Source organism: Amblyomma mixtum, chromosome 4 (assembly GCF_055824585.1).
Source record: "Amblyomma mixtum isolate Tamu chromosome 4, ASM5582458v1, whole genome shotgun sequence".
Classification (NCBI taxonomy): Eukaryota; Metazoa; Arthropoda; class Arachnida; order Ixodida; family Ixodidae; genus Amblyomma; species Amblyomma mixtum.
The window spans coordinates 90,580,665-90,593,447 of NC_143015.1; positions in this window are offsets into that span (position 1 = coordinate 90,580,665).

Here is a 12,783-nt window from a genome sequence, read left to right on the forward strand (position 1 = left end):
TACATAATCTACGCTTTTTGGCAGTGCGATGAAAACTAACAATAAGAAGGTTTATTTTTCGTTGTTGTTAAGATGCAGAAAGTCTAGAAATAATTGTGGGAATCTTCTGAAATTATACGCCAAAATATGCCTTGATGACATAGTAAGTAAGGAACTGTGTTGCCGACGGTGACTGTTAGCTCTTTCGGGCTTTCCTTTACATGCTTTCTTGATTGACGTACGCTCGAGCAGCGGAATGGTCCACTTCCCCACCGCGATTGCCGAATGAACCGGTACCCACACTATTTGGATGGGGCGAGGTGGTTGAATGCTGGGGGTGAGAATTTTATAGCCGACAGCATATATATGCCCGCGGGCAAATTTTTGAATGACGGTTTTGTAATTGCTCAGGATAATAGTGGCTATGGAAGACGATATCGCTAGCGTAATGGCTGTGCCTTCGGCTTCTGTCCAGGTGTTTGCCCTGATCGAGCCTGATGTCGTGTGTTGTAGGTTGTTGGATAGTACGCAGAAAGCTTTAGCTCAGGGGTGGGAGTACTCTGCGGTGTCTACGTAGACTACGGCAGGTTCGCTTTCATGGGCTTTATTACCCGCGATACATCAGTAGTGCGGGCAGAGGCCTTCCACTTTCGGCCCCAGGCTGCTATTGTAGCTTGAAGACTAGTCATTGCTTTTGCAGCATCGCAAATTTGATCGGAGGGATTAGAGTCGTTGTTGTTGTTGTCGTCCTCTAAATAATGGCGCGTATCCACTGTGGTGGAATGGCCAAGACACAGGCGGCAACTGATAGGGATTAGAGTACCCCTCACTTCCTATCCTTCTCTCATTTCATCTTTCTCTGCCCGATTCCCTTCCCCGTGCGGAGTAGCAAATCAGCGAATTTAAACGTCGGCTGAATTTTCTGTTTTTCGGTTAATGAGCTTTTCCTTCTCTCTCTCTCTCTCGTAAATCTGGGATGCTAGATAGCCGATATTTATTTGCATTGGGCTATCAGTAGGTAATTGTGCGGGGGGGGGGGGGATGGGGGGAGCTTTTCTGAAAGTAATATCTGGCGCTTCGAAGGCAACTTATTGTCTGTGAGTAATTCCGCACTACAATGGGCATGGGCTAAATATGACCTGAATATAACGTGTTTAACGCCATGGCTCTTTCCTCTCGGGAAAAGTATGATTCTTTTCCAAAGCTGTTAAGAAAAACATATTAGGCGTTCAAGAAAACTATCAGACCGGTTATATCCTGTCTGCGGTGCGGGATAACACAGATATACCGGTTATATCCGGTCTGCGGTGCGGGCTAACATAATTGCTATATAGTAGTTCACATATACTGCGGCCCCGTTGTGGCTATTGCAGGAATGGGAAAGAAAACAACATGCTAAATCAACGGCACAATCACAGATTCACTACGGCATTAAGAAAGTGGTCTAATTGCAGCAAGTATACATTACAGGGCAAATAATTCCCACGTTCTGTTAAGTTAAGGCCCCTGAGAAAGCTGAAAGAGATTAGCATGCGTTTCTGAGCCGTCATCCCTCTTTGCTGTCATTAACCAGATGACCTCCTGCATCATTCGAACCATCAATGTAGCGTTGAGCCAGTGCGCATACTGGACAGCAAAAAAATTCAGGGGGCACTTTGACTCTCTAAAGTGCTGCAAGGCGAAAGCCTTTCCTGGAGCACTGTTTGACATTGACTGCGAGGTCCCCCACGGACGCCTTACGCCTCCTGTCGGAGCGGACGACAACTATTTTATTAGTTGTCGTCTGCTCCAAAAGGGGGCGTCGGGCATCCGTGGGTGACCTCATTACTTTGAATCCGCACACTCTGACGTCATAACCATTTCGACCAACCTAAAAGCGGGACACCTCTGCTGACAACCTTCTTTCGGCAAAGAATGTTCGAGCGCATCGCGACCGCATTCCGCAATGTCAGACGTAATGTACTGGTCTTTGAATGGCCCAGCGTTGACACACATTCCACGTACTGCGTAGGGAGCTGTGCACGCTTTGGACTGAGCCTGTGCCGATAGCTTCCACCATGTGAACGAGGCTGAAAGAAAGACTCAAAATGGAAGGCAACTTCTGCAGGGTAACTTAAGAGATGGTTGATGCGGCTTGGCATGCTAGGTGTGAGGAAAGTGACGAACCTTGCCATCTTCTGTATTGAGGTAGGCCGTTGAGCAGACTTGATCTTAAAAAGAAGAATGAATACATGTATCCTTGCCAGACACTGCGCGTTTATAAGATTGATTTGTCTTTTGCAGAATAAAAGAAAAAACGGATAAGTTATGCAGCCCAAGTGCTACTGGAAATAAGATACTATACACTGTGCTCCTATGTAGTTAGCTTTTCAAAAACTGTGTAACAATAAAGGCGCCATGAGCGGCCTTCCATGTTCATTGCTTTGTATAAACCAGACTAAAAAACTGTAAAGTATAGAAATTTATCATAAAAAATATCTGTAATTCCGACATAACTTCGGAAACCGTCACGCATGCAGTTAGCTAAATAAACGCTTAACTTAAAACTGCTAGTATGCTGCATACCCTTGTTACCCTTCTAAAAACGAACACTACCTCTTTTCTTATATATATATATATATATATATATATATATACGCCTCTCATGACGCACATAATTACAAGGGTTCGAAGGAGACAAAGCAGTAGTTCAAGATGAAGACTGCACCATCAGAAGAAACTACAAAAATGCCTAAAGCACGACTAATCAGTCACAACTTTTGGATCAAAGGGAAGTGAGAGAACAGAAAATGCGAAACGAACAGCAGTCTCGTACTTTTTCCCTCTCTATATGAAGAGAGAGAGAGAGAGAGTGAAGATATGCGCAACATATTGAGCTGGTCATAGTTATGAACAAAACAGGCCGCATTTTTCTGGGTATTCCTGCATCTTTGCCAAGAAGTTTCAATTGGTGCGCCGAATTTCCCAAGTTTCAGAGTAGTTCAGAGGCCCTTGGAACTGCTTTCAAGATAACTTCGGCATAGTTGAAGCCTTTTTATGCTCCTATACAAGTAACCGAACAGACTTACGACTCCTCCTTGTTGTCGCATCAGTGTCGCCCGCAACCAGGAGGGAAGCTGAAAGCACACGCGCAGCGTTAAACTTTTTCCTTCCCTGCACTTGGCGCTGGCCGAGGTTCATGCGGAACGAGAAAATTAAACTAGCGATAACGGTAGTGATAAACTGGAAAAGGATGTAGCATGCGAAAACAGGCACCAGTGTTATGTTGGAGACTTTTGCAAAACGTTCGATATGACTAAAGTTCTATTAATCGCAAAAATGGAAAGAAAACCCGTCACGGGGTTTTAAGTATATTGCCACTTATCACTGTACTGTCCGCGCAAGGCCGCAGGAAAGGGGTGTTATCATTTGTGTTCGTGACGCGAGAAGCGACTGGACTAATCTCGATTGACCACAGCCATGAAGAGCTGCATCTACGTGTTTCCAGATTACTCTAGATGTCTCGACCTGTTATCTGGAAGTTTCCTTGCCGGCTTTAAATTGAACGATGCCGCGAGCAGCGGGCATTCGTAGTTCGACGACTGACGAGCACGTTTGTTGCTTACGCCGCCGCCGAGTGACTCAGTTCTTTTGCGGGCGCAAGTCAGCCCAAATAAAGAGCTTTGTTTGCAAGTTTTGTTGCTGTCTTCCTGACTGCTGGATTGCCGTCACTACAACGTGACAATATAAGCAGTCAATATGAAGTCCGAAAGGTTGCAGATTTCCCGACTAAAGGCATTTGTTGCCTTTTAGGGGTAGTGTGCGTAACATTCTTGGATCCGGTGTGTTGTAACTAATTCGACAAAACCTCTTAAAATTGGGGCTTTCTTGTTCCCAGCTTGCCTGCGGCAGCGCCTAGATGTAATTGTTTGGCATTTATAGAAGGATGGCTTTGCACATATATAACGCCCTGTTATGCAATTTGATTGCATATATATTCATCAGACAAACGTTTATATAGCTTGAAAAGCAATGCCTTCGTTCGTGGGACATGCTTTTGTAAAAATTAGGTACTGTAAATCTCCATGGGGACAAGCATGAAGTAATTTCACTGGCTAAGTGATTATGGCGCTGGGCTGCTTACCCTAAAGACGCAGGTTCGATCCAGGCCGCAGAGGTCAAATTTCGATGAAGGTGAAATTCAGGCCCGTGTATTGTGCGATGTAAGTGCGCGTTAAAGAACCCCAGGAGGTCGAAATTTCCGGAGCCCTCCACTACGGCGTCCCTCATAATCTGAGTCGCTTTGGGACGTTAAACCTCTATAAACCAAACCGAACCAATTTCATGTGCACGAGGTAATGCACGAGTTTAAGTGCCGATTCAATACACATTAAATTCAAAAGGTTTTCGATGGCAGCTCACTGCCGCAGGTAGCTTGCCCCCTTCACACGCACACACACACGCACGCACACACACATGGGCGCGCGCACACACACACACACGCACACACACGCAAACGCACGCACGCACGCACGCACACACAAACACACGCACACACACACACCCACACACACACACACACCCACCCACCCACACACACACACACACACACACGCACGCACGCACGCACACACACACACGCACGCACACCCACACACACACACGCACGCACACACACACACGCACACACACACACGCACACACACACACACACACACACACACACACACACACACACACACGCACGCACGCACGCACACACAAACACACACACACACGAGGTCATTTTAGTCTCTTATTTCGAATGAGGATCATACCGCGCATAGTTGGCAACCAAAGGAAATTCCCCCTTTAAAACATGGGAAGTGCTCGCAGTTACAGAGATTTTAACCGAGGTTCAACCTCCTGTATTTGCTAACATCAAGAGCTCCAGCGCCACTTTTAAAAGCCTTCTCCCAATGATAATTGCATGAGGTTACTATGTTTTGAACAGCTAATGTACACCCGTTGCCCATAGTAAGCACTGCGTATATTTAGGGATCGAAATCTACTCAGAACTTGCGGAGCATGCTCTGCCCCTAAAAGAGGGGGTGCCAGAAGAGAGCATCCTCTCTTTTCAGTCCCATATAGGCACATTCGTGTTCAGAGTGCAGAAACCTTCCCGCGTTTGCACTTCGTGAGAGGAGTAAAAAGGGGCTAAGCTTCCCTCTACCGCACTTCCTTTTATAAAATACAGTGCGTGAGGAGCAATTTACGCCTTTGGCACTCCCATGTAGGCGTATTCTTGTTTATAACGACCGCTCCCTGCCCAGCGCGAAAAAGAAAGCGCGGTAGCACCTCTAACAGAGTAAATAATGCCTGGCCAATAGGTAAGTGCGGCTAGCACCATCTATGAGCCGTCGTAGAAACAGCTACCTATGCCTTTCCTCTGCAAAAGACGTTGGTTGGAGTTATCTTTAAGTACCTAGTGATGGCAGGGGTAAAGAAGAATTTCATCAGCGTGCACACGCTATTTTCGATTTTTGTCTTAAGCGGGATAACTTTGTGCTTGTATAACTTGTTTAAAAGCATCATATCATGGTGCAATTGGCAGCGTGTCAGTACTTACTGATGATTAGAACGATGAATATCGGACACCCTTCGAGCGCCATTCTGCCAATGAAGACCTTCACGGAATGACCGGAAAGCAGCGCGTACGAGCACACTATATATATACACCTAAGTTCATAAGAAATGAACAGGAGGTGACTTGTTGTTCGCATCGTCATTAGTTCAAATATAGCGACTCAGATGTTTCAGCCTTTCGGTTGAATGTCATCCACACATATCGCAGTACGTCGACACGGGTGACCAGCATTGCGAAATGGTAGACAGAAAGTCACCAGTTAAAGAAACGAAGAGAAAGGTTGTAGTTTTATAAAACATGTCCGCTCCATGTCACATGCCCTTAAGAATGGGTCGTGGCTAGGTCGCAAATGTTGATCTTTGCAGCAGTTTAAATGTCTGCAGTGTGTGCGGCTTTATTTAAGGAAAATATTGAAAATAAGTGCTGTTAGGTTCACAGATCCTACTCTGTGGAGCGTATAATGCCAGTAAGTTGCACGTTGCTCGGCGGTCGTTTAGCGCATTCTATAATAGGCTGTGCTTCGAACTACACAGGGTAAATGAGCCGCTGCTTCAGCAAGCGTTTAAGAAGGCATTTTAATGACATGCACTTCAAACACGGATAAGCCTATATGGGAGTAAAAACGGAGAAAGCTTTCCTCTAGTGCACCTCCTTTTAGGAGCAGGGTATGCTTTCAAAGTCCCGGGGTAGATTTAGATAATTAAATACACTGAGTGCTTACTGTTGGCATGGATGCCCCTTCCACTGCAAATCATAATAACGATTAGCAATAAGAGGAGGCTTTTAAAAGTGGCACCGGAGGTGCTGATGTTGGGAAATAGAGGAGTTTGAAAACGAAAATACTCACGACTAAAATACTCGTAACTGCTAGCACACCGCACATTTTTGAACAGGGAATTTGTATCTGTTGCCAGCCGTTAGTACTCCGTAATTTCAGTGATGGAAATAAAACTACACCACCCCTAAGAAGGGAGTGTACTGCAGGAAAGCTTACTCCTTTTAACTCCTAAATAGGCTAATTTTTGTTTAGACTGTACGGATAAGGCTACAAAAGCATCGGCCTCATCATTACGGCGCATGTGGACGAGCTCAAGCTTTTGTACATAGTTGTTGTTTTACAGCACAAAGGCAAGGCTCCACCCGAGATAAGCCCTCGCAGACTAGAAAGTTGCTTATCTGGGAACTAGTTGAGATGGTTGTGCTGCACTTAACAGCGAAAGCTGTTTATGGGACACGTGCATTAGCACACCATCTATTTATCTAATGGAAAAAGAAAGAAACTTTCTAAGACGCACTTAATGTTTGTAAACAGTCTTCATGAGCGGTGGCTATTCCTCCCCTTTTCGTCTCTTTTTCTTTTACCGGATTTTTCTAGATTATCACAGTTTTGTCATTCTTTCAAGTTTGCGCATGAGTGTCTTTGCTCGAGAAGGGATGTGTCTTTCGTTTATCGATTTCATTCAGTTGTAAGTTGTAGCCCCGTCCTGTCCTCATCTTTCTGTGTCCGGTTTCGACGCTACGTTTGTTTGTTCAGATTATTTATGGGACACCTTCCTCCGCCGGGCTAGGCGGAGTCCAGCTTTATCGGAGACCGCTTTTAATTGTGAAGCAACTGTGTAATATTGTCGGGTGCGGTTAATAAAATGGAAATGATTTAATCAAGATTAGCAGAGAAGCCGATGGGGTGCGTCTTTGAAAATAAATGGCAGAAAACTGCAAACGTCCCGAGGGGGATCTGCTCATATATTGATTACTATGGTGACATCTTACGATATGCCAAAAATCGCGTTCATAAACAACTTCCCGTTGAGAAATGCGCTTATCCAGAGTTTCTGGGTATGGTTTGGTTTGGTTTATGGGGTTTAACGTCCCAAAGCGACTAAGGCTATGAGAGACGCCGTAGTGGAGGGCTCCGGAAATTTCGACTACCTGGGGTTCTTTAACGTGCACTGACATCGCACAGCACACGGGCCTCTAGAATTTCTCCTCCAACGAAATTGTAGCCGCCGCGGCCGGGATCGAACCCGCGTCTTTCGGGTCAGCAGCCGAGCACCATAACCGCTGAGCCACCGCGGCGGCTAGTTTCTGGGTATGGTTAGTTTCATTACACGATCATGTGTGCAGCCCTTGCGCATGCCCTGCTCTACCTTCGTCGTCTTCGCGTAAGTCGCGCGCTTAATTATTGACCACGAGACCACGAGTCCCACGTCCCGTCCAACCATTGTCGACATCGGGTGGGACGGGGGTTTTAACACGCTGCCAAACGCTACGAAACGCTTCTTGGATGCTGCACGAAGCCAAGAGGTTACAGCCCGCAAACATGCGACAGGGTGAACGCAGTGATCACAAGCTATAGGGACCCTGCCCGAAAACGTGCTGCCAAAAAAGATCCAAAAGATCCCTGATGTTTCATGCGCGAAAACTGGCAACGTTTAAGCCATGCTGCGTAATGCGGGAAGCTCGAAGATAGTAGTACCGGCTGCCAACGCCGGAGACGATGTTGCGGACCGCAGGCCGAAAACGCCTGCGTTAGCTTTCACTGAAGTTCATGATTTAAGCAACAGGCGTTAAACGTTTCAATTATTTTTTTTTATGTTCATGCGGCTTGCTTTTGTGGCCCTATGCATTTCATGAGCTTAGAATAGCAAATTTATTTTGAGTCAGGGTTATTCCTGTGCTTTTCTTGCACTTCTCGCTTGCCCTTTCACGCTCCTTTCAAAATGAATCAGTACCAACGCTCCCAGCAGTCCAAGTAAACAGTACAGCTAGAACATGGTAGGGCGAGGCCGAAGAGATCAACCGTCCAACGCGCTTCAAGGTGTTGATTCCATTTGCGAGCTGTTGATGAATGCGCCCTATCCCTATCATATTGTAGCCGTCCTGGTTAACTCTGTTCAGCGTCTCCCACAGGGAAGCGATGTTTCCCATTTCTATCCGCGGACCGGGAGGAGCCCTTCTTCAACTACGGGGCTTCTGAGAAAGTTGTACAGCTTCCATTCGCAGCCGTATGGCTGCTCTCAGGTGGATCCTATTAAGTAATTGCTCTCTTATTACAAAAGCTCACGCAACTAACAACATCTAAATCCAATAGTCAGAGAGATTCTGCCTCTTGCCAATTTTTCCAACAATTTATAATGTGCAGTTTTTGTGCTCAAGCCACATATGCATACGAAACAGCTGAGCTGATTCAACATCACTGGCAGCCATAGAGGAGTATAAGTTTAGTACAATCCTTGTGAAGTTTTTTCATCTTTCATCATTAGTGTAAGTTTAACGTATCATTAAATGTTCTGAATATGTGACTCGCCGGAGTTACAGCTCTAGTATATCTAGAAAGCACCCAGAGCGTCTCTGAACAGCACCCAACTGAATGCCAAATCAGAACAGCACTAAAGTGATGTCCCTCATTCTAGCATAGCCAAATTGTTTTAGGGAGCTCATGGCGGCGTGCCATGCAAGTGGCATGACGGCTGCACAGCAAAGAAACAAGAGTGAAATTCTATTTCAAAATTTGCCTGCTACTGTGATTTATTAAGCATGAAATGCTTTTAGCTCCCGTTGTCGGCAGTGTGGTGACGTCACGCCGAGACCGAGAGCCAACATCCGGGCACTGAAACGAGAGCATCCGGGCACCGTACGAGATTTAACGAGACTCTCCAAGCCCTCCTACAGGACCGGCATACAAGCGCCGGTAGCTTCGCGCCGAACGGGTGGTGGCGTTCCTCCCTTCCTGTACGGTGCGGTTGGGGTGTCCACCGAGACGACAGAGAATTACTGCGGCATTCCCTTTCTTCAAAGAGCGTTGCGTTCAAAGGGCAAGGCATCGCGCAGAACGGGTGGTGGCTTCCTCCCTTCCTGTGCGTTCGGGTGTCCACCGAGATTAGAGAGAATTACTGCGTAATTTCCTTTCCTCAGAAAGCGTCGCGTTCAAAGGGCAAGGCATCGCGCCGAACGGGTGGTGGCTTCCTCCCTTCCTTTACAGTGCGGTTCGGGTGTCCACCGAGATGACAAAGAATTACCGCGTAATTTCCTTTCCTCAAAGAGCGTCGCGTTGCAAGGCATCGCGCCGAACGGGTGGTGGCGTTCCGTAGACTGCCTGGCAGCGCTACAACACGCTGTCGCGTTCCACTCCTAAAGGCGAAGCTTAAGCGTCATTAATTAGCAGTTAATTAGTATTTAGTCAATAATCAGTAATTAGTCATTATTTCAATTATGTGTGACGTAATCCGGTGGTGGCGTCACCAGTGTCACATAGGCAAAGTGGTGCGGAAAGTTTTAACTTTAACTCTATGGGTGCGGAAAACGCTTTCGCCTCTACGCACTTAAGACAGTTTCGGAACGCACTGCATATACATTCTTGTCAGGTCTGCGTCTCGTCGTGTCCGGGTACGCTTCCTGTTATGCCGTAAACATTTCATGCTTACTCTACTCTTGGTTACAGGAGAGGCAGATATTTTTTTTTTTGTCGAGGCACAACCAATACTTTCCTTTTTTTGCACTTGTCATAAGCTTTGGTTATAAACCTGGCAAATTTTGAATCTTGAAAAACTTTAGGGAGCCGGTATATAAATATCGAAGGTAATGGTTCTTTCTTCCGATATGTAGCAAAAACTTTCTTTTATAATGTTTCCATCGTTCGCATTGAGCAGTTAAGACTGCCGTAGAAAACCAGTGGGGAACGCTTTTGACGACAGCAAAAACGTTAATAGCAAAAAAAAATTGAAAGCCTGCCGACAAGAGATCTCCGGATATAATGATTTTTATAGTGAAATCTTACAATATTTAAAAACTTTTCGCTCATAAGCTTTTTCCCGTTCAAAAATGCTTTTGCCCAGAATTGTTGTGTATGCTCAAGCTTCAAACAAACTGACGAAGGTCATCCAAACATCCCGGAGTCTTGGAACCTTTGTTTTCAGTGCGAAGGAGCAGCGAGAACCGAGCTTACGTTGATGACTGCTCGAGGGCTGTTTGCAAGTACGGAAAAGGCTTAGCCATAGGCGTCTGCTTTGGTGTCAACGCCAGTATTTTGGACGATACATCTCAGCGGCTCCTTTTTTTCTGCGTTGTTTTGAAACGCAGTGCAGGTGTTCATCACTGCATGCAGTGTAATTAATAGGCCTGCTGCGAAATTCTAGAGGCCCGTGTACTGTGCGATGTCAGTGCACGTCAAAGAACACGTCGCTATCACTCGCTGGCAACCAAATGACTTTCAGGTTTTGTTTCCGTCACGTAACCACTGTGACGTCACGTAACCGCTCTGGCTAAAATTAAGAGATAGCAGCCGATCTTTGCGTTCTGGCTCGGAGGATCAAAGCGAGCAATCGAAGACTTGAACAGCATCGCACACGTTGTAGTTCATTGCTGTTGTCCTGGACATCACGGGCAATCTCTTTACAGTTTACTTTTCATTTGAAATACCGCGCAAATCATTTCGGCATTGCCTGTGTTCGACTAAATGCCCTGTGCTCCATGATGTGTATAAAGTGCAATGCTCGCGAATCGGTGTGGCAAAAACTGCACAGACCGACGGCGCCTGAAGTGAAATGCAGTGGTGCCTTTGCCGACATGCAGTAATCCAAATGTCAAGGCGGCATGGAATACAGCTACGAAACACCTACTAGCGTGAAAGGTTACAGAGCGAGCCACAAGCAGCCGGGACTCGCTGTTTTTCAGCAAGGAACATCAACCATCGCCAGTTAGTCACACATCTCCAGGTCGTCGTTTTTCTTCATTAGGTTAATTTATACGCCTGCAGAATCTTTAGCGCCATGAAGCTAGAGCAATTCTCGTCGCTTCTTCCCTACGGCGTAATAACTGAAATGAAATTAGTGAGCTCGGAATGTGATGTATAGTTAGAACACGTTATGTTAATAACATTAGGTATCTTTCGCATTTTCAATTACACACTCGCCGCGATTTTCGATGGTTAATGTGTTCTACTGAGTACGCATCCGTGAAATCAAATCCCGACCACAGGGATCACATTTAGGTATGGGTGAAAGACAAAAACCGCATTGCGCCGTGCTATACTACACCGCGTCCAGGAACCCTTTGGAGTCGAATTTAAACTGGGGACCTGTCACGGCGCGTCTCTAACAATTGACGGTAAGCCCTGGGACAAGAAAGGCGACATAGCGCACGCTTAACAGCGCTATACTATTCTATACTATGCTGTACTATACTATATCGTACTATACTAAGCTATACTATACTATACTATACTATACTATACTATACTATACTATACTATACTATACTATACTATACTATACTATACTATACTACACTACACTACACTATACTATACTGTACTGTACTATACTATACTATACTATACTATACTATACGATACTATACTATACTATACTATACTATACTATACTATACTATACTATACTATACTATACTATACTATATCATACAATAATATACTATTCTATACTATGATAGAAGCCAACAGCCCCAGAAACCGAGGAGGATAGGGAATCTTTTTTCTTAAATCTCTCGTGTTGACCAATGGAGATTATTAGGGAATATTTTATCGCTTTAAGATAATTGATTAGAAAAGCAGAAGAAAAAACAACCACATGCCGCCGGTGGGAACCGAACCCATGGCTCCGAAAGCAACAGATCTGACAGTCGTCGCCGTAGCTATGTTGGTAGAGCACCGGACGCGGAATTCGGAGGTCGTGGGTTCGGTTCCCACCGACGGCATGTGGTTGTTTTTTCTTCTGCTTTTCTAATGAGTTATCTTTAAGCGATAAAATATTCGCTAATAATTTGCATTGATCAACAACAAAAATTTAAAAAAAATCCCCTATGCTCCTTGGTTTTTCTGGCTGTTGGCTACTGTTGGCTCTGGCTGTTGGCTACTGTCATATAAAAAATAAAACTGAATTTGCGTAATTGCGTCAAAGCTCATTGTACGAGAAGAACAAGACATACGCAGGAACACTCACTGGCACCAATTTTCGCCCGCACAAACACATTTAAAAACAGTTACTTCCCTAGAACTGTATCCGAATGGAATGCATTACCTTCTCATATTTTTCTGTCCAGCAATTTTGTAGCAGAGTTGGAACGTCATCTCTTTATTTCGTGAGTTTTGTTTGTTTTTGCCTGTTTATATATTCAATTCTGATTGATTGTCTGACTTATTATTATTATTATTTTTTCTCTATGCATATGCTTGTAATTTC